Consider the following 23,197-nt stretch of genomic DNA (forward strand, 5'->3'; position numbering starts at 1 on the left):
GATCATTTTATAATTTCTTCATATCTCTAAACCAAATCTTAAGCCTTTTCATAGAGTTAAAGAAGATCAGATCTAAAAGGAGATTCCAGCATTGTGTGTTCCAACCCCCTTCATTGTGGAGGTCAGATAACCAAGACTCAGAAGGTCAAAATGACGGTGTTTAAGACAATGCTAGAGACACTGGTTTCCTGGCCCCCAGTTTGATGCTTCCTTCACTAGGTTGAGGTGTGAGTGGGTTTTGCAGGGGAAACATGTTAAATATTAGAAGCATTGGGCCAGTGGAGGAGGAGCCAAGGAGATGGACTATAGAGTTGGTCCAAGAAAGGGCAAGGACAAAGCCCAGCTGGAAATTGTAGAGCAAGCTCAGGCATGATTCAAGCAATCTTGGGCACCAAGTTCAATCTGGTAGCACAGGGCACAGCAGTGGGTGAGCCCTTGGGAGCCAGGCAGGTGGCACTCATGAATCTGGGAGATGTGCCCATATGTTGTAGAATCCCCACCAGAAGGCTATGTTTGGGCAAGGCTCCAGTTCCTGGAGTGGAGAGCTGACAGGTGCCAGGTGGGTCCAGGTCCTAGAGAGATGTACAGCAGTTGAGAGTGGGGCTCTGGTCATAACAAGCAGATGACTGTCTCTGGATGACTGGTTGCAAACCAAGGAGGAGGAAGTTAAACAGAAATAAGATAAAGTGGCCAGGTCCAATACCAGGGGTAGTACTATACCACAGGCTACACAGGCATCCAGGACTCAGCCAGGAATTCCAACATTTGGAGCTGAGGGGCAGCAAAGGATGTTTGGAAAACATGAAGAAAACCCAAGAGCCACAGTTGAATGTTCAGGTCTCAGGTCTAGAGATTAGGATTTAATTCAATGTCTCAGCAGCCTCAGTCAGCAGTGGCTCAGGCTGGGATACAGAACCAAGCCTGTAGGTTTGCAGCACTAAAGAATGCAGTCAGGCGATCTGGGCACCACACCCTGCAGTTGCTAGACTCCAATTTACACTTAATGTATGAGCTAAAATTATATTGGGGTGGGGCATGAAAGAAGGCATGTCAGGATCTACAAACCTTAATTTAATAAATTCTACAGGAAAAGTTTATCTTGCAGCTTTTAAAAAAAGCATCTCAGTAGTAGGTGGTGTTCATGAATTCATTATCTAAAATATGTTTACAGATTTGTCTATCTTAATATAGTTACGTTGCTGGTTTGTGTTAATTTTAGATCTCCTTTAGCGGCTCCTTATTTCTCTGAGACTTTGAAAAAACACAGACAGCATGGAAACAGCTCTAAGGACAGTATATGGATTATAAGAATATATCAGTTGGAGATGGAGAGAATACACGGTGGTCAGGTTTCTGCACAGTCAATACAACTGGGTCATTAAGGTGACGAAGACCACCAGACCATGAAACACTTGGTCCAATCATTTCATCCATCTTAATGACCAAATCCAACCAACTGCACAATAATACAATCAATTGCTCAGTAACTATCCATTATGATGGCAGAAAACAAAACAAAACAAATTGGCAGTGTTTTGGTCAGTTCAGTAAAGCTACACAGCAAAGATTGCCAAGCATATGCTGGCTCCTAGATTTTATGCCTTTGTGGTTCAGATGCATTTCTTTCATTCTGATTACTTAGGAATACCAGCTTGCCTTTTGCCATTAGTTTCTGTCTACTGTCTTCAACTTATCTTGTTTAATGACAGATTTTTAAAGCACTTGGTACTTTTTAGTCATCATTCTTCTTATATCCCTACTTATTTATTACATCTTATTAGAAAACCTGTTTTGTTCTGTGTTTCAGTTTTTTCTGCTACATATTTATGAGCCTTCCAATTGGCTTTCTCTTTGAAAGCATTAAACAGAATATTGGTATAAACTATATTTTACATACAAGCAAAAATAAAATAGTTGCATGTGTACGTTTTTAACATTTACATAGACAGATATTTAGCTTACATTTATCTCTACCTATGCAGTTTTAGATTAGCTATAATCCACATCCAAATATTTAGACCATCTGTTTTCATTTCTTGAAAATGGATTGACCTGTATTTTTCCCTACTGGAATCCTACTTTACTATATATCCAGCTTTAATTTTCATATCTTTCTATAGTGGTCAGATTCTACTAAGTTTTACCATTATATTGTACTCCTTAGCTTTTCTAGGCTGGGACTACACAACACTGCCTTAAACAGAGTTAAATATTTGATAATCTACTAGTTGTTTTGTGTGTATTTCTTTAATGAAATTATCAGAATTGACTAACTGCTTTGGTACATGTAGGCACAGAAAATAATTTTGTAAAACTTTTATTTCCTGAAAGAACTTTTGACTAAAGAGGAAACTTTATATTAAAACTTCAAAGAAAAGAGGGAAAAGATCAGAACTACCTCTCTTTTCCAAGAATTAGCTTTACAACAATCTGATCATTGGCTTTGAGTGCGGAGCTGTTTGTGCATATGCGTGAATGCATGTTATTTTTTTTCTTGGCAGTTATCATTGTTAAATGGTAGTGGTGAGGGACTCACTGCAGTAACTGAATTATAGATACAGTGTGCATGTGCCTCGGGCTTGGCTGCAGGAACAGATGGTATTTGAGGTCAGGTAGGTTCAGATCCAACCAATTGGAGCAGGGAACTGATTATAAGGATTGATGGTGGGCAGGTGATGGTGTGAGAGGGGTCAGGGTAGGCAGGTGCTGTTGGGGGTACTTGAAGTCAGAGAGACAAAGTTTCAGGCTAGGCACTCAGGGGTGGGGTGGGCTCTGGGTTTGTGAGTAAGAAGGGCACTTCATACAGAAAACTGTGAAGGGTCTGAGCAGGTCTCTTCAAGTAGATTTAACAAACCTGAAGGTCCAGAGAGGTCTTTTATTCTCAAAGTCTCAAACTTCTAACATTGCCTCTTCTAGATAGAACTTCAGTTAGTATAGCTGACTTAAACCTTTGTCCCATTTATAGATTTCCTCCTATTCCTATGTAAGCAGAAAGGGTAGAGGGTCCCTGGACAAAGAGAACCAAGCATGGTTTTCTTAACATAAGAGAAGCCAGTTTTGGTCTAAGCCACCTTGGGACCTAAGCCTGGCCACAATGTTTACCCTTGAACAGGTCTCAGGAATTAATGATCTTAAGGTATCAAAGAAATGCAGAAACAAACTGTTATCAGGCAAGAGAAGTAACAATAACAAAGATAATATAAATTGTAGAGACTCCCAGTTCTGTTTCAATGGTAAAGATTAGCCTGAAGTGCTCAACCACCAGATCAACTGGAACATAAGGGATGATGATGTTGACCTTTTCTGACCTTCATGAATATACATATACCCTTAGCTTAAAACTTCCCCAGTTCTCCTGTTCATGGAGACACTGCTTGGGGAAAGATCCCTGGTGTCCTCCTTACTTGCTGCAAGTAATAGTAAGTCCTTCCTTCTCCCGACATTTGGTTTGGTTGTGTCTTTTGGCTCCACACCCACCAAGAGGTGTAACCAGTTTTTTGGGTAACACTTAGTCTATATGAACTCAGACAATCATTCCATAATCTAAAGAGCTGTTGATCTCCATGTCAGATGGAAATACCATTTTTTTTCTGCCTTGAACTAGGCTATTCAGAGATGTCAAAGATTCTGAAAGATTTGACAAGCTGACGTCGGGGAGACTTTCATTCTTCATGAATAGATGAATCCATCTTTCAGGGAATCCATCTCTCTGAGTAGATTGACCCAGGTTGAGGGCTTTTGCACCCATCTGCCTGGAAGGAACCTGGACTTTATGGATAATTTGCGGTGGAAATGTCAGATGGGGTCTATGAGACTTTTATCAACTAGCACTCAAGGATTATCTGCAGACTTTAACATTCGGCTACCATTACTTCCTCTAACAGGTGTAAGGGTTGACGATTTTATGAACTTCATACTCATCTCCTTAACTGCTTGGGAAAGTACTCTATGGATTTTGTGTGTATGTCATTGTTATGGTTAGCTAGAGGAAGAAAAAGGAATGAGGGTTGTGGTATAATAGGAAATTTGTTTATTCTTTTCCTGTTTTCTGGCACTGAGCTCCAGAAACCCTTGGAATTTCCTGAGTGATAGGAGTAAATAAAGCCCTTTTTCAAAGCACCTAAGTTTATGCAAAGGAGGTGATTTAGGATGGGGCCCTTAGGTAGCCTCTGGACAGAGGCTGGCCCCCAGAAAGACGACACAAGTGATTAGAGGGTGGGGCTACTCAGCTCTCTTCTCCCCTCCCCCAACTCTGGGCTGAGAAGTGGGTTATAAAAACTCTTGAACAGTGAGATTCAGAGAGCTTCTGGGTTGGTGAACACACCCAGTAGCTGGGAGGGTGGCGTGCCCAGAGAGGGCATAGAAGCTCTGTGCCCCTGCTCCCCTTACCTTGCCCAGTGCATTGCTTCCATTTGGCCATTCTCAGTTTTGTTCTTTGTAATAAACTGGTAAACATAAATAAAGTGTTTTCCTGGGTTTCGTGAGCCATTTTAACAAATTATCAAACGTGAGGAAGGAGTTGTGGGAACCCCCAACTTAGAGCTGGTTGGTCAGAAATACTGTTGGCCCAGGACTTGCAACAGGTGTCTGAAATGGGGGCAGTCTTGTGGGACTGAGCTTTTAACCTGTAGAGTCTGGGCTAACTCCACTTAGTCAATGTTAGAACTGAACTGAATTATTTGACACTGAGTTGGTGTCAAATAATTAGAGAATTGGTTGGTCTCAGAAGACCCACCCCAGAAGGGAAAATTAGTTTGAAGGTCATTGTGGAATTCAATCAGTCAATTCATAGGTTAAAAAAAAGATAAAACAGACACAAGGTTTTCATTTTAATGGCACCATAGATCTTTCCATACTAAAACTTACAAAAGTCTTTCATCTACCTTCTTAGTGGATTAAAAGGAATGTGCAATTTAAGGGAAAGTTATGATACATTAGTTTAAACAGTCTAATGTAATTTTGCTAGTAATTAGGTCTAATTTCTATTTCTCACGCCCAAGAAGCCTAAATATCAGAAGAATGCATTTATTCTTTATCATTTACAACACGATGAGTAGAGACAGCTTGATCAACACTAAATTATAGCTCAGGAAAAAAGGAGAGTGGTTCTCATGTTGTAGCTCAACTCTTCACCCTTTAATCTGCCAGCTTTTTGAAGATAGGACTGGATTCCTAAGAAAAGGTAAGGATGCTATTTGGATTGGTTATGATTTATTGCTGCTGTAAGTAACAGAAACCTGAAAAATAGTGGTATAAATAGAGAAGGGATTCATTTTTCTCACATAACAAAAAGTATGCAGGTGGATAGCCCAAGATCCTTGTGACCATTCAGTGATGCTCTTGGGGACCTAGGTTCATTCTGTCTTCCTGCTTCACCATCCTTATCTCAGGGCTTCGATTTTCCTGGTTATGATATGCTGATTATGATTATGCAAATCACATCCAAGGTCTAGGCAGGAGAATGAGCAAAATGACAAAAGCAAAAGGCAAAAGGAAGCAAAAGCCAGCTGTCTGTCTTTCTAAAAGGTTTATCATGAAGTCCCTACCAGTGATTTCTGCTTACGTCTCATTGGCAAGAACTGAGCCATGTGATGGTATAAATTGTATTCCTCCAAACTCATATATTGAAAACCTGATTCCAATGTGATAGTATTAGGAGGTGGAGCCTTTGGGAGGTGATTAGTCATCATGCTGGTGTCCCCATAAATGGAATTATTGTCCTTATGAAAGAGGCCTGAGAAAACTCCTTTGCCCTTCCACCATGTGTGGTTACAGCTGGAAGGCACCTTCTATGAACCAGAAAGTTCTGGTTCATAGAAAGTTCTGCTGGTGCCTTGATCTTGGGACTGCCCAGCTTCCAGAACCGTAAGAAATTAATTTTTGTTGTTTCTGAGTCACCCAGTTTATGGTATTTTGTTATAACGGTCCCCAAGTGACTAAGACACATGACTACTCCTTGCTGAAGGTAGTCTGGAGTCATTAATATTTTAGCTGAGCATATTACACACTTAATAAGAATCACAGTTCTGAGGCATTGATTAAGGGAAAATGAATGTTGTGCTGACATGTAGCACTGATGTTTTCACTCATTGTAATATAAATAGCGACCATCTACAAAATAAAAAGACTTCATAGCTGTGAACCAAAAAATTCCAGTGTTCAAACACTACTCTTGACTATAATACTCACTCCACAGGAAAACACTACTCTTGACTATAATACTCCACAGGAAACCTGTTCCTCTTCCTCTTTTCTCTCCCTTTCCTCTATTCTTCCTTTTTTTTTTTTTTTTTTTTGCAGTATGCGGGCCTCTCACTGCTGTGGCCTCTCCCGTTGCAGAGCACAGGCTCCGGACACGCAGGCTCAGCGGCCATGGCTCACGGGCCCAGCCGCTCCGCAGCATGTGGGATCTTCCGGGACCGGGGCACGATCCCGTGTCCCCTGCATCGGCAGGCGGACTCTCAACCACTGCGCCACCAGGGAAGCCCCCCCCCTTTTTTTTTTTTTTTTTTTTTTAATCAAATCTTCTCCCTGCATCTTATCTCCCTCTCTGGACATTTTGTCCTCTCCTCTCTCTTTACTTCTCTTTGTCCATTGTCTTCTCCTGTTGTAACATATACTTACTTTTAGTGCAAATTTACACTTTTCTCTAGTTTCATTAGATAAAACACCTGTTTTATTAATCTCCTGCTGCATAACAAACCACTGCTGAAGTTAGTAGCTTAAAACAGGGGTCAGAAAATTTTCCTGTTCAGACTGTATGGTAAACGTTTCAGCTTTAGGGGCCATATGATCTCTGCCATTGTAGAGCAAAAGTAGCCACACAGATGATATGTAAACAAATGGGTGTGATTGTGTCTCAATAAAACTTTATTGACAAACAGGTGGTGGGCCAAACTTGGTCTGCAGGCTGTAACTGATCATTCCTTGGCTTAAAAGAAAAATGATTTATCATTTCTCATGATCCTCTGAGTTGACTGACTCAGCAGGACAGTGTTTCTCTTCCACACAGTGTAACTGAGGTCACTCACGCGGCTGTATTGAACGGATAGTTTAACGGAAGATGGAACATCCAAAGTGGCTTCTCATCCTCCAGGGCTTCTCTCCACATAGCTTTTTATTACACAGTAATCTAGTCTGCGCTCTTTCACAGCATGGAATATGGCTTCCAAGAGGAAGTGTGCCAAGAGGTCAGGCTCCAGGGTACAAGTGCTCATCAAGCCTCTGCTTGCATCATTTTGCTAAAATCTCATTGGCCAACACAAGTCACATGGCCAATCCCAGAGACAGTATAGGGGAGGCTACACAGGGGTGTCACTACCCAGAGACATGGATCACTGGGGGCCACCAGTGTAAGAGAACACCACAGTCTGCCTTCTGGTCCTCAGTGATTCATGTCTCTCCTGCATTCAAAATAAAGTTGCCTTCTTCCCAGGATCCACACGATATCATCCCATTTCAGCATTAGGTTCAGGCTTGGTATCTGGCATCTTGTATATGAATCAATTTCAGGTATAGATGAGATCCCTTGAGTGTGGTTCCACAGGTTAAGAGAGCTATGGACTAAAACAAGTTATCTGCCTCACACATCCAACATTCAATGATGAAAACAAGAAAGGATAACCTCAATAGACATTCTCTTTCCACAAATGACAGCACATGGAGGAGTAGAGGGTATATAGTTATTGCTCCACAGGCGTTCTGTCATCCCTCTGAGCACATGTCACTAGGGGGAAGGGAATGTTTGTTGTATTGAATACTCCTTAGGAGTAGTTCCTTAATCCATTGCTCTTCTCCACTCGGTGATCTTCTGAGTTCGTGGCTCCACTTTCTGAGATGGCCTTCCTTTCTATAAATAATGGCTATGCTCATAGCTGAGTAGTACTCTTAGATGACTTCCTATCATTATTAAGTTGGTGGTTCAGAGATGTCTTTTCATTTTGGCCTATTCCTCTGAGTCTAAGCTGGTACAACTCCTTTAAAAATGTTAGGGACTTTCTAGATATCAAATTTTAAATCCATTCCATTAGACAAAAGCCCACACCTACAAATTTAATGACAAAGTTCTCTCCTTAGCTTGAACTGAGAGTGAGTGTGTTGTGGTAAAATACACTCAAGATTCTCTGAAGTGATTTTGTCTAGGTGAGAGGAGCCACAAAGCATTGCCTTAAATCTTTCAGAGGTCTAAACAAGGGATCAGACATCTGTAACCTTGATTGGATATCTAACCTCAGGCCTCATTTTACTGACAACATCTTGGAGTTGATCTTTATCCCTGAGGAAAACTCTTTAGAATGTTTAACCCACTGAAGAGACTGAAAATAAGAAACATTTATATTGTATAATCATCCAAAAAGTCCGGAGTTGGAAATATTTCCTCTAAATTCTGCTTGAAAGCTGAATAGTACTTTCTTTAGCTTCTTTTTTTTTTTTTCAATACTTTGCCATAAGTGGCTTAAAGCACTAATTGGAACATTCAATATTCTGCCTGTAAATCTCTTTGGCTGAATTCTCAACTTTATGAGGTATCTAATTTTTCTATCTTTTAAGGTACCACAGGTGACAATTTCCTTCATTCATCTATTAATTTATTATACAGGTCCATTTTTCTCCAGCCTTCAATAGAAATTTTAGTGTTCTTCCAGCCTCCACTACCAGTTTCCTCACTTTGCAGGCCTCCATTCTCCCTGCAGTCCCAAATCCTGTATTAATCATGTTTACTTTTTATTTTCTGTATTTTATGATGCTTTGACATATTGGGGCCTTGCTGACCCAGAAGAGACTGCCCGCTCTGAGGGCTAGCAAATTCCTATAGCTAGCAAATGACCACCCTGCAAGTATACCTTTTATATGCAAAATAACTAATTAAGAGCCCATACCCATAAACTACTCCCTTAATGAGCTCTCACACATCACTCATTGCCCTAATCAAGCCAGGGCCAGGTATCACACAACTCAAAACAGTCTCTACACCCCAGAGCCTGCTGATACTATTCAAGGTAACCAATCCTAAACCTGCTTAGCCTGATTACCTGTTTTACCTATTCCTCCCCATGAAAACCACAATAAAGGCTCTTGTCCATGTATTTCCCTCATTCCTGTTTCCTGATGACCCTGGTGTTTTCTCATGTGGCCCTGCATAGTGTAGCAAGTCTCTTCCTCTTGAAACTGTGAGGAAACAAACTATCTTTTCAATGGCTATCATCTCCCGATCTGTTGACCTCACCATACCTGAATAAGAACAAAATCCTAGGTATATTTTAAAGCCATCCAATGTCATATGCTTTAGGTTTTATAACAGCACCCTACTTCTAGGTACCAATTTCTATATTAACTATTTGTTGTTACATAACAGCCACCCTCAAACCCAGTGGCTTCAAATGTCTTTTATTTCTCACAATTCTGTGGGTTGTTGACTCAGCTGAGCGTTATTCTGCTCCATGTGGTGGAGCTGAGATCACTCAAGTGACTGCATTCAACTGGGAGCTCAGCTGGGGGTGGAACAGCCAAGACGGTTCTCCAGGGCCTCTTTCTATTTGTTTTCTCATTATTCAGTAGTCAAGACAGTTTCTTTATAACATGGCAGCTCACTTCTAAAAGTGAACATTCCAAAAGACAATCCCCAATGTGCAAATATTTATCAAGCTTCTGCTTGAGTCATGCTTCTTAATATCTCATTGACCAAACCATCCTCTAGCTCATACTGTATGTGGGAGGGGACTACCCAAGGGCTGAAAACCAAGAGGTATGGGTCTTCTGGGGCCACCAGTGTAACAGTCTACTACACTATTACAATGCCTTTCTAAGTTTCTTTTTATTACTTTGGGGATTACCCATGGAGTATAGCAGAAAATGTACACATGTTGGGATGTGGTGGGACAAAAGGTCTGCAAAACATGGATGTAGACAAGACTCTTCTGATGGATTTGATTTTTCACTACTCAACTAGCCATGTTGGCATTCTAGAAATGCAAACTTTCATTTTTCTAGAATACCTTTTAATTTAGGATTAAATGGCATTACACTACCAGTAAGTTTTTATTTGATATCCCCATCACTATTAAAGAAGTCTACTGTGGCTAATTCTATTGGGGACTGTGAGATTTTCTTTCTATTTAAACTTCTTTTTGTTGCCATTATTGTTCCTGTTTCTTCTTCCTCCATAGATTCCTTTGGTTACATGGCCATTCTGAGAAGAGAGAGTCCTCAGCAATTATCCACATGGAAACACGTGCTACTTATGGCAGTCTGCTCTTGCTTGTTTCCTGCCTTGCTAATTTTGTGAAATTATTTGTGAATAGTTATTTGATTACAGAAATAACTTCCTTAAGCCTAGAATTGTAAAGACTTAGACAATTAAGGTCATCTACATGGTTCTGAATCACTGAGATTAAAAAGGGAAGATCCAGGTTACCATCTGACTATGAAACATCTCTACATTGGGGAATATCTTTGTGCTTTTAGGTCCCATAGAGAAAGCCAAACTGATAGTTGTTTTATTGAGAGGTTGAAAGAATAGCAGGACCTCTGTCCATCAGATCACTCATTCCAGATATCATCTTGAGTCAGGAGTCTCCCAAATATAATTACTACTACACTCCGCACACTTATCTCTTCTTACACCTATTTATGATGCACGCTGCTTCTGTGTCCTGGATTCATTTAGACAACCTCTGCTTTGCCACCTTCTGCAGATTTCAAAGTAGAATCCACCTATAGCAGTCATCAAAAAGTACTTGAGGTGTCATTTTAAAATATAGATCCTTGGGCCTTGCCTCAGATGTACTACGTCAGAGTTTCTCAAGTTTGAATCCAGGAATCTGGCTTCTTTTTGACAGGTATCCATGTTTGCTTCATGTACTCTAAAGTTCAAGAATCATTGCTAGGGAAAGACAAAAATAAGGTGTGAGTCTCAACCTAGGTTAAGTAACATTCATGTTTGGTTTCTGAGAAGAGGAACAAGATCTGATTTTAGCAAAAATCAGAACTAAGCTTTGTCTTTGGAGACCTTCTTATCTCCCTTTCATCTCTCTCCCTCTCATTCTTCAATAACTAAGCAGTAATTGTCATTTGTCCAGCCAACTCTGTGAACTAGGCACTGGGCCTTGAGCCTCAGAAAATCCTATAGTCTAAGTAACAGTATCATCCTCATCTACAGGTGAGGATATTGAGGTTGATTGAGGTTATGGAATTTGTCCAGAGCAGAAGCTAAGGAAAGGTAAAGCTAGCATTTGAGCTCACATCTGCTCTCTAGTCACTTGGCTGAGAAACTAATTCATACTGTGGTATTAAGGGTGTTATGTTTCAGATACTCAAATGTCTCTGAATCTTCCTGTGGCTGTCCCCTGTTTTTCAGAACCTTCAGTACCAGCACACCTCAGAAGCACCTTCCTCTTTCCGTTTTAATTGACTCTTTAGTTTCCTTTTTGTGGATATTCCTCCCAATTTTTTGCAACGAAGAGTGGAAGGTTGATGGCCAGTATCCTCCCACCTCAGCCATCTCCAGAATGTTTGTTTAATAGGCAAAATGCAGCCATTTTGTTTACACAACTAGCCAGATGTCTTCCAGAAAAAAAAAAAGAGTAGCGGAGACCTTACTGCAGAAGCCCTTTCTTTTTCATAAATGACTTCACTGGGGGTACACACCCCATGTCTCTGTTTCTCTCGCTGGGCTCCAATACTTAGAGTGCCTGTTGCTCCATGTTCATATTCACTAAATGTCAGCTGAATAAATGAATGAGCAAACTGCATCTTTTCCCCAGTTTTACTGAGAAATAATTGACATACAATACTGTATAAGTCATATAGCTTGATGGTTTGATATACATTGATTGTGAAACGATTACCACAATAGTTTTGGCCAACATCCGTCTTTTCATATAGACATAAATAGAAAAGCAAGAAAAAAAGAAAAAAGGAAAAACTTTTCCTTGTGATGAGAACTCTTAGAATTTACTCTCTTAACCTCCCTACGTATCACACACCAGTGTTAGCCATTATGTTGTACATTACATCCCTAGTACTTGGACATTTGTACTTTTTGACCACCTTCCTCCAATTCCCCCTCCCCCCAGCCCCCACCTTTAGTAACCACAAGTCTGATCTCTTTCTATGAGTTTTATTTTTTTTTAATCCCACATATAAGTGAGATCATACTGTATTTGTCTTTCTCTGTTTGACTTATCTCAATTAGCATAATGCCTTTAAGGTCCATCCACGCTGTTGCAAATGGTAGGATTTCATCATTTTTTATGGATGAATAATGTTCATTGTACACACAGCTGACCCTTTGTATTCTCGGGTTCTGCATCCATGAATTCAACCAATCACAGATTAAAAATAATTTTAAAAAATTTCAGAAAGTTCTAGAAAGCAAAGTTTGAATTTGCCACATGCTGGCAACTATCTACATAACATTTACATTGTATTTACAACTATTTACATAGCATTTACACTGTGTTAATCTAGAGATGATTTTAAGTATACGGGAGGATGTGCATAGGTTACATGCAAATACTACACCATCTTAGATAAGGGATTTGAGCATCTATGGAATTTGGTATCTGAGAGGGGTCCTGGAACCTGTCCCATGTGGATACCTAGGGACGACTATATACACCACAACTTCTTTTTCCATTCATCCATCAATGGATACCTAGGTTGTTTCCATGTCTTGGCTATTGTAAATAATGCTGCCATGAACATGGCAGTACAGATATTTTTTTGAGTTAGGGTTTTCATTTCCTTTGACTATATTCCCATAGGTGGAATTGCTGGATCATAGTTCTATTTTTATTTTTATTTTTTTAGGATTTTTCCATTCTGTTTTCCATAGTGGCTGTACCAATTTACAGTCCTACCAATAGTACAATGATTCCCTTTTCTTCACATCCTTGCCAGCATTTGTTCTCTCTTGTCTTTTTGATGATGGCCATTCTAACAGGCATGTGGTGATATCTCATTGTGGTTTTAATTTGCATTTCCCTGTTGACTAGTGATGTTGATCATCTTTTCATGTACCTGTTGACCTTTCATAGATCTTCTTTGAAGAAATGTCTATTCGGGTCCTTTGCTCATTTTGCAATTGTGTTATTTGGTTGTTTTCTTTTTCTGTTTTACTATTGATTTGCATGAATTATTTATATATTTTTAGATATTAACCCCTTATCAGATATATGGGGTTGTTTCCCATTCCATAAGTTGTCTTTTCTTTCTTTTCTTTCTTTTTTTCAGCTGCACCGCATGGCTTGTAGGATCTTAGTTCCCCAACCAGAGATTGAACCCAGGCCCCTGGCAGTGAAAACACCGAGTCGTAACCACTAGACTGCCAGGGAATTCCCCATAGGTTGTCTTTTCAAAGCATATTTTAACATTATGGTTCTTATCACAGATTCAGAAGATAGGATAGCTAAGATCTTGGTTAAAATTTCCAGGAAGGGAAAGTTGATCTTCTAGATAGGTCACTGCCTGTCCTGTGCATTTACTTGAGTAAGCAACATAGTTGCAACTGTGTCCCAATGTGTGGCACACATTCCAGGAATGGGAATTTCAGGTGCTTCACTAGGAATATTTGGGCAAATGCCAATGGGTGTCTCTAGGTATTAAAGCTAAGCTATATACTTTCCGATAAACCTGTATATTCAATATTTATTGAGCACTTACTATGTACAGGTACAGTTCTAGGCACTGGGAATATAGCAGTTGACAAAATTACCAAAAGTTCTGGTCCTAATAGAGTTTGTTATGTCCTGTTTGGGGAGGAGGGGTTGTTGCTTAACTGAAGAGAACAGGCGAACACAAACATTCAGACCAACATCAAAGGCACATGCATTGAAGGAGAGAGGAGAGACCAGCTAAGCATGATACATAAGAAATTTGCACTGCGTGTGGCCTTCTCTGCGTGGGGCTATAGCTCTAAAAAAGGGCTGCATTACGGATGGGCTGGGACTGGGAGAAAAATGATGCCACGAAGGATGTTACCAGGGTGATATTCTAGTTTTCCCCAAACCTCCATGCTATTCCTCCTTCTCCTTTGGAGCCTGTATTTCTACACTAAATATGAGAGAGTAGAAAAGATGTTTCCTATTCACTATGAAACTTGTAGTACAGGTTCTACCGCTTGGATGGCACAGAAACTCTGAGTTTGTGCATCAGGGCTGCCATGGAATGAGTGACACGTGCACAGAGAGAGGCTGAGCCTGCCTCCCTGGGCTAATGGGCAGCATGGAGTGGCATTGCCAGGGAGATCTTGTGCTTCTCCTTGTTCACTCTCCTGGCCCAGCCCCGCCTGGCCTGGTCCACAGCGACACACGGAGATCCTTGCTCCTTAGGATGTGGGAGCATTCTCCTTTTTGAGACCCCAAATGTGCTTATTTGGACAATCTCAAACAGGATCAGGCCAGTCTCTCTTCCCTCCTCCAATGCAGGTACCTCTGATGTTAGTCTGCTTGTGAGCTTTTGTGTTTGCCCATTCTGTGCCAGGGGTGAGATTCATGGTCCCCCAAATATCGTTTTCCCTTCTTCCAGAAAACGTCTGGACCCACTCCTGCTTGAAGGACTGGTGCATTTTTATCAGTGTCTCACTCAATTTTCACTTAAAATGCAAATATTCAGGGGAGAGTTACTAAATTACTAAATATCTAAATTACTAAATATCTAACATGTGCGTGTAAATTAATTTCTCAGGCAGGTGACAAGAGAACTGAGAATAAGAAAACCGGCAAGGTGGGCAAAAGGAGTATATGGGGTGCAGAGAGGTGGGGGTCTGGGAGGAAGAGACAGAAAAGAGAATAAAAATGAGCGCAGGTACCTATACCTACCACACACAGAGGCACACACACGTGCACACAACCTGAGGTCACCAGAGCCAAAATTCTCCTTTGTTATCCTTCCTTGGGACATCCTCAAGGTGTGGCAGTTTGGCAGCAAGTTGTGGGGGGAAGTGCCCAAGCTCTGGAGTTGGACAAAATGGGTTCTAACCCCAATTTCATTTCCATGTGTCTGTATGACCTCCTGCAAGTTACTGACTCTCTCTGAGCCTTAATTTCCTCATCTGTAAGGAAAAGAAGCGGGGTGGGGGGCAGAGATAATAACACCTATTTCTTAGGAGCATTGTGAGGGTTACATAAGATGATGAATGCCGAGTGATTGGCACAGAGCCTGACATGTAACAAACCAAAGGGTAGTGAGCTTCAGGGTGCGTTTGGAAGGATACCCGGCTTATAGGAGGGAAGTCAGAGGACCCCAAGTGGCTTCCATCACCTCTGTTGTCTTATTCCTCCAGAAGGGATCAGGAAGGGAAAGGCAGAGCAGCATAGTTGATGGGTTTTGCTGTTCATTCTAGCCTGGCCAGAATCTGCAGAGATTTCTCTTCCAAACTGGACAGCATCGAAGCATTTATTTTATTACACAGTGACTTTCATCTCCAGCTACTGCTTCTTTGCTAGCACACAATTCCGCATGATTGCTAGTTCCTATTGGGGCCTGGAACAAGAGGAGGTGTTACAGGTGAGAATGGAAAAGCATCGTGAGCGAGAAGCTTTCTTGGCGCCAACCAGGCTCCATCAGAGCCAGAAATGCTACCACTCACTCTAACAACAAAGACAAAGCCCACTCCACAGTCGGCCTTGGGTCTCTCCTCCCCTCCTTCCTGCTTCTGCACGATGCACAGGCACATGAACATTTTCTCTGGGCTTCTGTTGGCAAACCGCATCTCACCTTTTGCTCTCAGCCTCAGGCTTTTGCTAAGAACATAGTGGAGAGCTGCAGCAACATTCTGATTCACCTTTAAACAGAAGCCAAGGTTCCCCCAAATCAGTTGCCATTTTCCCAGTCACTTGGGGGCTTCCATTCAACCATAGCTACAAAGAGAACATGGAGCAGCCCCACTGGGTTTCTGAGCAGGAAGAGAGCAGTTGAAGCAATAATTTCTCAGCTTGTTACCAAGCACAACTAATAGATTAATCAGCGCCTTTGTTGTAAGCCTTGAATATTAGTTTGATATTAGCTTGGTTAAATATCCAGGGCTGCAGTGTGCATGCCTGTGCATACATAAGGCAAAGGGATTTAGTGAGTCTCCGGAGAAATGCTCTTTTCCCCAAGACTTGCCTTCTCCACGCACTCTCGGCTCCCCAGCACGGTGCATGATTTTATCCCCATGCTGACCCCAAACATAAACCTGGACGCCACTGAGAGAGTGAGCAGGTTTTGTTCCTGCCCTGCTGTACACAATGGTCACACATCCATTTTGGCTGCTCCCATAATAATTGAGAGTTGGTAAGAAGAGTAATTATGTGGGGACTCTTAAATCAGGTCGCCCGAGACTAAAACCTCCCTGGGGCACTTACCCTTACACCATTAATCACTGTAAACCTCAGTTTCTTCCTCTCAAATGTTGGTAACAGTACCTGCCTCTGAGGGTTGCAGAAGGGTTAACTGAGGTGATGAATATAAAGTGTCAGCACAATGTCTGGCACATAATAAGTACTAGATAAATGTCAGATGTAATTAACAATTCTCTACATTCTTATAGCACTTAATTATTTTCCAAGCACTTTCATATCATTTTGTATGATTCTCCTAATCCACCCACCAGATATAAGATGCAAAACATGTAGTTTTATCCTCATTTGCTCAATTAGAAAACTGAGTTTCTAAATGATTAAATGTCATAGTTGTAATTGATGAGAACCCATTCTGGCATTTGTCCCCTTCCCCTCCCCACCCCACCCCCAACTGCTTTAAGAAGCTAGACTACGCAAAATTTTCTATTCAAATCAGAAAAAGCAGGAAACTTGAATTATTTTATGTGCTTCTTATCAACGAACAACTTCTCTGAGTTTGGTTTTCACAATTGTTGTATTACAGAGCTTCTGTGGTCTTTGGCTTTTCCTTAGCAATAGGGCTGGGTCCCACCGCAGCAAGGAGAGATGGTCCCACTTCTCACTGGTCCTCTTCCTCTACCACTCCCATGATCCTTGGAATATATTGCCTAGATCATACCTACTTCTGTAGAGTTGAGCTCCAGGAGCACAGAGGAACTATTTTAGTTGTGTTTCTCCTAGAGCAGCTAGCAGATACTTCCCACATAGTACTAAATAACTACTTGTGGCTTGATGATCTTGTAATTTTGCATTCTCTAATTCAGGCCTAATGAATGCCTATGTCAAGGTCAGCCTCATTAGCCTATCAAGTATTTTGATATTCTCGTAAGTCTAGACAGTCAGATAAGAAAACTGCAGCTTTAAATGGTTTTACCAAGAGGGTAGGAGGGAAACACATTTCTATAACCTTACATACTGTTAAAAAAAAAAAAAGTTCTTCAAAGTTTCCAGAGATTCCCAAGGTACCCACCATAGTCGTTAGCTGTCAAGAAGAACCAGAAGGAAAGTCTTTCTGTATATACCAGCATTGGTCTTTCAAGATCTTAGTTAAAAGTAAGCGTGACACTGAGACATGTACTAGAGAAAGCAAGACATGTACTAGACATCAATGGCATTTCCTCCCTGTTTTGTAGATTTGGATTCCAAAACAAACCATTTTGCAACTTTCATACAAATCACGTAACTTTCTCTTAGAATATGATGGTATATTTGTAAGGTTCCATGGAGTGTGATCATGAGTAACTGACGGCCTAGACCATAGGGCATGCTATAGCCAACTTTGCCTTTCCTTTAAAATTAAACTGTATCATGAGATCACAATTAAACTGTGAACTAACCAGAAGATTATATACAAAAAAATGACAGTATATAAAAAACTAACCAGAAGATAGTATAATAAAAGTGATAGGCTACTTGGAGGAATATAAGTGCATTTCTGTTAAAGAAATATAAATACATGATATAAGATACCAATGTATAATTCTTAACTGTTATCATTGCTTGCTTAATTTAATTCTGGTTCTAGCTTGGGAAGATTATAAAACAATTCTTACAGAATTTTTTCTTAGTGACAAATACATTCCAGGATTCACACTCTGCTTTTGAGCATATTGGCTAATCATCAAATGTCCTTACAAGGAACTTTACCCCACTTTGCTTGGCAATTATACCATCTAACATTTTAATTATTTTGCTTACTTTTTAAATTCTTTAAATTTCAAAGTGGTTATTTCTTTTTGTTTTATACCAAAAGCAGATAATAAGAACAGTCATACAATAAGAATTCAAGGTCCTATATAAAATCGTCTTTCCAAATAGATTTTCCTTCATCTAACAACTTTTCTTTCCAAGAACCTCTTTTGAAACCTGGGGCTGACCATTAACTTACACATCAAGTTTATTTATTTACTACTTTTTTACTACAAATTTCCAGCCTCTATCAAAAGATCCATTGACACAAATGCTTCAAAATTTACTTTAAAAAATACATTCAAACAGAATACAAATGGATTAAAAATTTTTAACCTACTTTTTAGCTATTTTAATTATTTTGAAATAAATTTTAATTTATAGAAGTTTCAAGAATAATAAAAATAACTCCTGTATTCTCTTAATCCAAATTTACCAATTGTTAACACTTTGCTAATTTGTTTTCTGCATGTGATATACGTTACTATGCTGAACCATTTGAAATTATTTGTAATCATGTCTCTTTACCCCTAAATAGTTCAATTTTTCTTTGAAAAGAAACAAGGGCATGCTCCTACATAAACAATATAGTTATTTAATCGGGAACATTTAATATTCATACAGCACTATTATCTAACAGAAGGTTCATTATCGAATTTACCAATTGTCCCAGTAATGTCCGTTATAGCCATCCTCCCCAACCCCATGCCCAATTCAGAAACCAATACAAGATAACACATTTCCTTCAGTTATCATGTTTCTTTAGTTTTTTTTAATATGGGACAGTTTCTCAGGCTTTCACTGTCTTTTATGACACTGACATTTTAAAAAGAGTACAGACCAACTGTTTGGAGTTTGATATTTCCTCATGTTTCCATGCCGCTTATCTATTGGCAGCAGGGGTGGTGTGTAAAAAATGCTGTGTCCTTCTTTGTGTGTCCCATCAGGAGACACAGGATGTCTCACTGTCCCACTGTTGGTGATATTAACTTTGATCATGGTTGAAGTACTGTGTCAGGTTTCTCCATTGGAAGGTTACCATTTTCCCCCTTGATATTAACAAGAAATCTGTGGAAAGACACTTTGAGACTATATAAATACCCTGTTTCTCATCAAACTTGGACCAATCCTTATAGCATCCCATGAAGATATACTTAACAGAATACTGTGGATGACTGCAAAATGGTGATTTTTAAATTCTATCATTCTTTCTAATTTATGATGTAACATTCTATTGTAAGAAGAGCTTCCCCTTCTCACTTGTTATTTATTTATTAAGTTATTATCAATTTGGACTTATGGGTTCTTATTTTATTCAATGAGTTATAATAAATTACTGTAATTATCCATTTCAAAGCACAAATTGTCCCATATTCGATTAGTGGAACTTATGTGGAGCCTTTTCAAGTTGGCTCTTGTATCCATTTGACATGTCCTCATCATTTTGTGATCATTATTTTGTAGCACAGCAAGATGTTCTAAGCTCATCCTGGATTTTCTCTGTCCTAGTCCTGGAATCAACTGTAGTCTCTTTTAGTGGAAGAATGGTATTTAGAATCCTAAATGTAGGCATGCAATTATATTTTTAAACATAAGCTTTAAAAGATATTCAGTGTTTTTTCCATTATGTCTAAAGTGCCAGTTTGGGCAAAGCCAACTGTGTCCACAGAGCAAGACAGTGGGCATTCTATATTGACTGACCTAGTATTATAAATCTTAACAAGAATGTAAAGTACTATATACTTCTTCTATTTTAAGATTCTAAGATACACCATAGTTTTAATAACAGTTTCTTGGAGGGTGGAAGGAGGACAAAGAATTCTACATTAAGTGTTCACATTGATTATAAGGCATCTACTAATTTCAAAAACATCAAGATGTGAAAAAAATTTTCATCTTAGAATCAAGAAAACAAGTAATTTATCTCAAAGAAGAGCATATCATTATGACTTCATGCAGAATCATTCAAATGATTTAGGGAAAACATTAAATAATGTTATAAACTGTTTTGTTTATATTTCTTGTCTCTTTTGTTATACTTAACTGTACATTCTTTTCATTGGTTGCAATAAAAGTACAGGGGAGGGCTTCCCTGGTGGCGCAGGGGTTGAGAGTCCGCCTGCCGGTGCAGGGGACACGGGTTCGTGCCCCGGTACGGGAAGATCCCACGTGCCGCGGAGCAGCTGGGCCCGTGAGCCATGGCCGCTGAGCCTGCGCGTCCAGAGCCTGTGCTCCGCAACGGGAGAGGCCACAACAGTGAGAGACCTGCGTACAGCAAAAAAAAAAAAAAAAAAAAAAAGTACAGGGGATAGGTCAAATGGATCTATTTTAATTTTTACAGATGCATGGAAAATGAGAAGAAATCACAGCCAGATCTTCTATTCCTCAATGATTGAGCTTAAAGAAGATATATCATCACTAGAAATGTTACTTGTTCTACATTTTCGCACATGCTTATTTTAATAGGTCAATTATACCATCTCAATGAATCAGAAAACTAAATGGATTTTGATAATAATTACACGAATATTTTATGTAAGGATATGACTTTACTGTTAACAAACTTTGCAAAGGCAAAATCTCAAGGGTAGTAAAGTGTATCAACTGACTAGGAGATCCTGCTGGGGTCTGACTGCCCCAGGTACGAGTCCTGTCTTTCTGCTACTTACTAGGTTTTCACCCTTAGGCAAATTACTTAACCTCTCTAGGCTTCAGTTTTCTCATTCGTCAAAGGAAGATAATCAGAGTACCTACCTCAAAAAGTCATCATGAGGATGAAACGAGAGAATTCAGGGAAAGTGCATAGACCAATGCTTGGTACCCAGAAAATTTTAGCTGATAAAAAAGTAGATCAAGGACAGAAGTCAGCATCATTCTAGTATCTCAGATGGATACATTTTCTTTGTACATTCCTTATAAAGCAATTTAGTATTTTTTCCCTACTTAAGAACCTAAGTGGATTCAACAGAAAAAAATCTCCTTAAGTTCTAAGTCAGAAATAAGAGTTAGGAATCTGCACCACAGGAGGATACGTGCACTTGCCTATGGTGGTTTAGTTAGCAAGCTAAACCCATCCTCCTTTTTCTTGTCTACTACCCTACCACCCATAGGAAAACCATGGTTCTTGTGAGTTATTGGGTCAAAAAAACGACCAAAAATTTTTCAACCCGAGGTAAGCAGCAAAAAAGAGAAAAGAGTACACAGCCAGCGGATTTGGATTGCCCTGTCCCTTTCGGATTGTGTCTGCCGGATGACTCACTCTTTGCCACAATGCTGCTCATAAGCGGTGCTGAGGGTTCTTATCCTGGGACAATACCTCGCAGATGATTAATGCTTTAAAGAGAGAAGACACCCTTCATTTTCAAAATAAGGGATTCACCATTTCCCTTTGAATTCTTTAATTGGCCTTTCTAATTAGAGGGATTTGCTGCTTTATTTGGCAGTAGTTGGCTGTGATCTGTGTGGTTTCTGCAGGACTGGGCCAGATTGTTTGCATCTTAAAGGAATTCTGGGGAAGCCCTACCTCTTTCTAGGGTTTCTTTCATGCTATTTGAAGGTTTTAGAGAACTGAGGTCAAGGATGCTCCATTAGCATCGTTGTGCAGAGGAAGGAAGCTGGGACTCTACCGCCTATTTCAGAGTAATTACATCACCCACTCTGGCTCAGCTCCTACAACGCTGCGTGAAGCTGTGGATGAAGCAATATGCAAGATCAGACTGTCACAGGTCCCCTGCCATTTGCGCAGCTCTTGTCCTGCAAAGTTTTAGCATCTACACTACTCATTCTTGGGAAAACCTCCTATGTTGTTCCCACTAAGTTGGTTTGTCTGAAGGTTCCACCTAACTAAAAGCTGGAAAAGAAAGGAATTCTTTATTTGGAAAATATTAAAGCAGGCGGGGACGTGTGTGATAATAGCCAGCTCTGAATATAAGTCACTAAGGGTTACCCTACAATGTAGCTTAAACAAATAACATTAGAACAGAAAATTTAATTATATGGTCATAGCAAGAAGCAATTTGTAACAATTAACTTTTCAGGGAGGCCTGTTTTCACCTTGCCCTGTAGAAACCTCAGGTGTTTGTTCAAAGGAACCAGACCCACAAATTGTGAAAGTTCTTTTAAACCAGGGAGCCACGGCCCAAGTTCTGTGCTTTACTGCTCAGGCAGCTCTTCTGCTCCACTAACATCCTCCATGGGTCTCTCCACACCCACCAGCCAAGGTTCACTAAAGGTAGACTCAGAAGTGTCTCAAGTTTCCATCTTCTCTCCTGCTCTGGATAGAGACTTAATGCTTTCTAGAAGCTGGATGCATGGATGCCTTGTACCTTCTAGCTACCAGTTTACTTCTCATGATCTGTCCTCTGACCTTTTGCTATCAGTGTATATCTCCCCAGCCTCAGGGTTTTTCGTGGTTATTCCTGGTCTACGATTTTCCTCCTTGAGTTCAGTGGCTTACCAAAGACCTAATTCAGCAGCCTGTTTGCCTCTGACTCTTTAATTAGCTCCCTAGAGGCTTTTCTTAAAAGTCTTCCTGGATCATTTTGAAAGGGGCATTTTTTGTATTTAAAGCTCCCTCCTCATCAGGAGGTAGAGCTTAAAGCTTGCCTTACCGCCCCTACACACAGTCTACCAAGGCCTCTGATTATAAAAACATGCTACTAGAAGGATCAAGGATGAAATAATTTCTTTATTCATGTCTTCATTTACTCAACAGATGTTAATTTGGCCACCTATTATATTCAATACACTGAAAAGGCTACAACGATGAATGTATTTCCATTCCTGTTCCAGAGGACTTACAGTTCGGAGCAATAGTTCTTAAACTTCATTGTGCATAAAAATCTCCTGGGGAGCTTATTAAAAACCAGATACCCAGACCTCACAGCTCAGAGATTATTATGATTCTATAGGTGTAGAGTGGGGCCTGAGAATCTGTTTTTTAACAACCAAGCCCCCCATACAGCAAAAACTGAGTCAGGGACCCTGCGGATACCTTAAGAAGCACTACTGTATGAGAAGAGATACCCCAAGTCTATATCACCTCCTATCTGGGACACAGTTCTGGAAACCAGTGAAAGTAGGCAAAGCATGGCTTATATGTTTGGTTTACCTAAATAAAATGTGAA

The 23,197-nt window shown here is 40.1% G+C and overlaps 1 long non-coding RNA gene across 2 annotated transcripts in view; it reads right to left on the reverse strand.

Annotated features, from left to right (window-relative positions):
- Positions 1-20,162: 20,162 nt before the first annotated feature.
- LOC307186473 overlaps positions 20,163-23,197 on the reverse strand; it is a 111,150-nt gene continuing 108,115 nt past the window's right edge. For both annotated transcript variants that reach the window (XR_013828342.1, XR_013828343.1), the window contains exons 4-5: positions 20,826-20,906; positions 20,163-20,336 (exon numbers count right to left, since the gene is read on the reverse strand). This is a non-coding gene — a long non-coding RNA (uncharacterized lncRNA). The remainder of the gene's footprint in view (positions 20,337-20,825; positions 20,907-23,197) is intronic.

The sequence above is a fragment of the Stenella coeruleoalba genome (genome assembly GCF_951394435.1).
Source record: "Stenella coeruleoalba genome assembly, chromosome: 5".
Classification (NCBI taxonomy): Eukaryota; Metazoa; Chordata; class Mammalia; order Artiodactyla; family Delphinidae; genus Stenella; species Stenella coeruleoalba.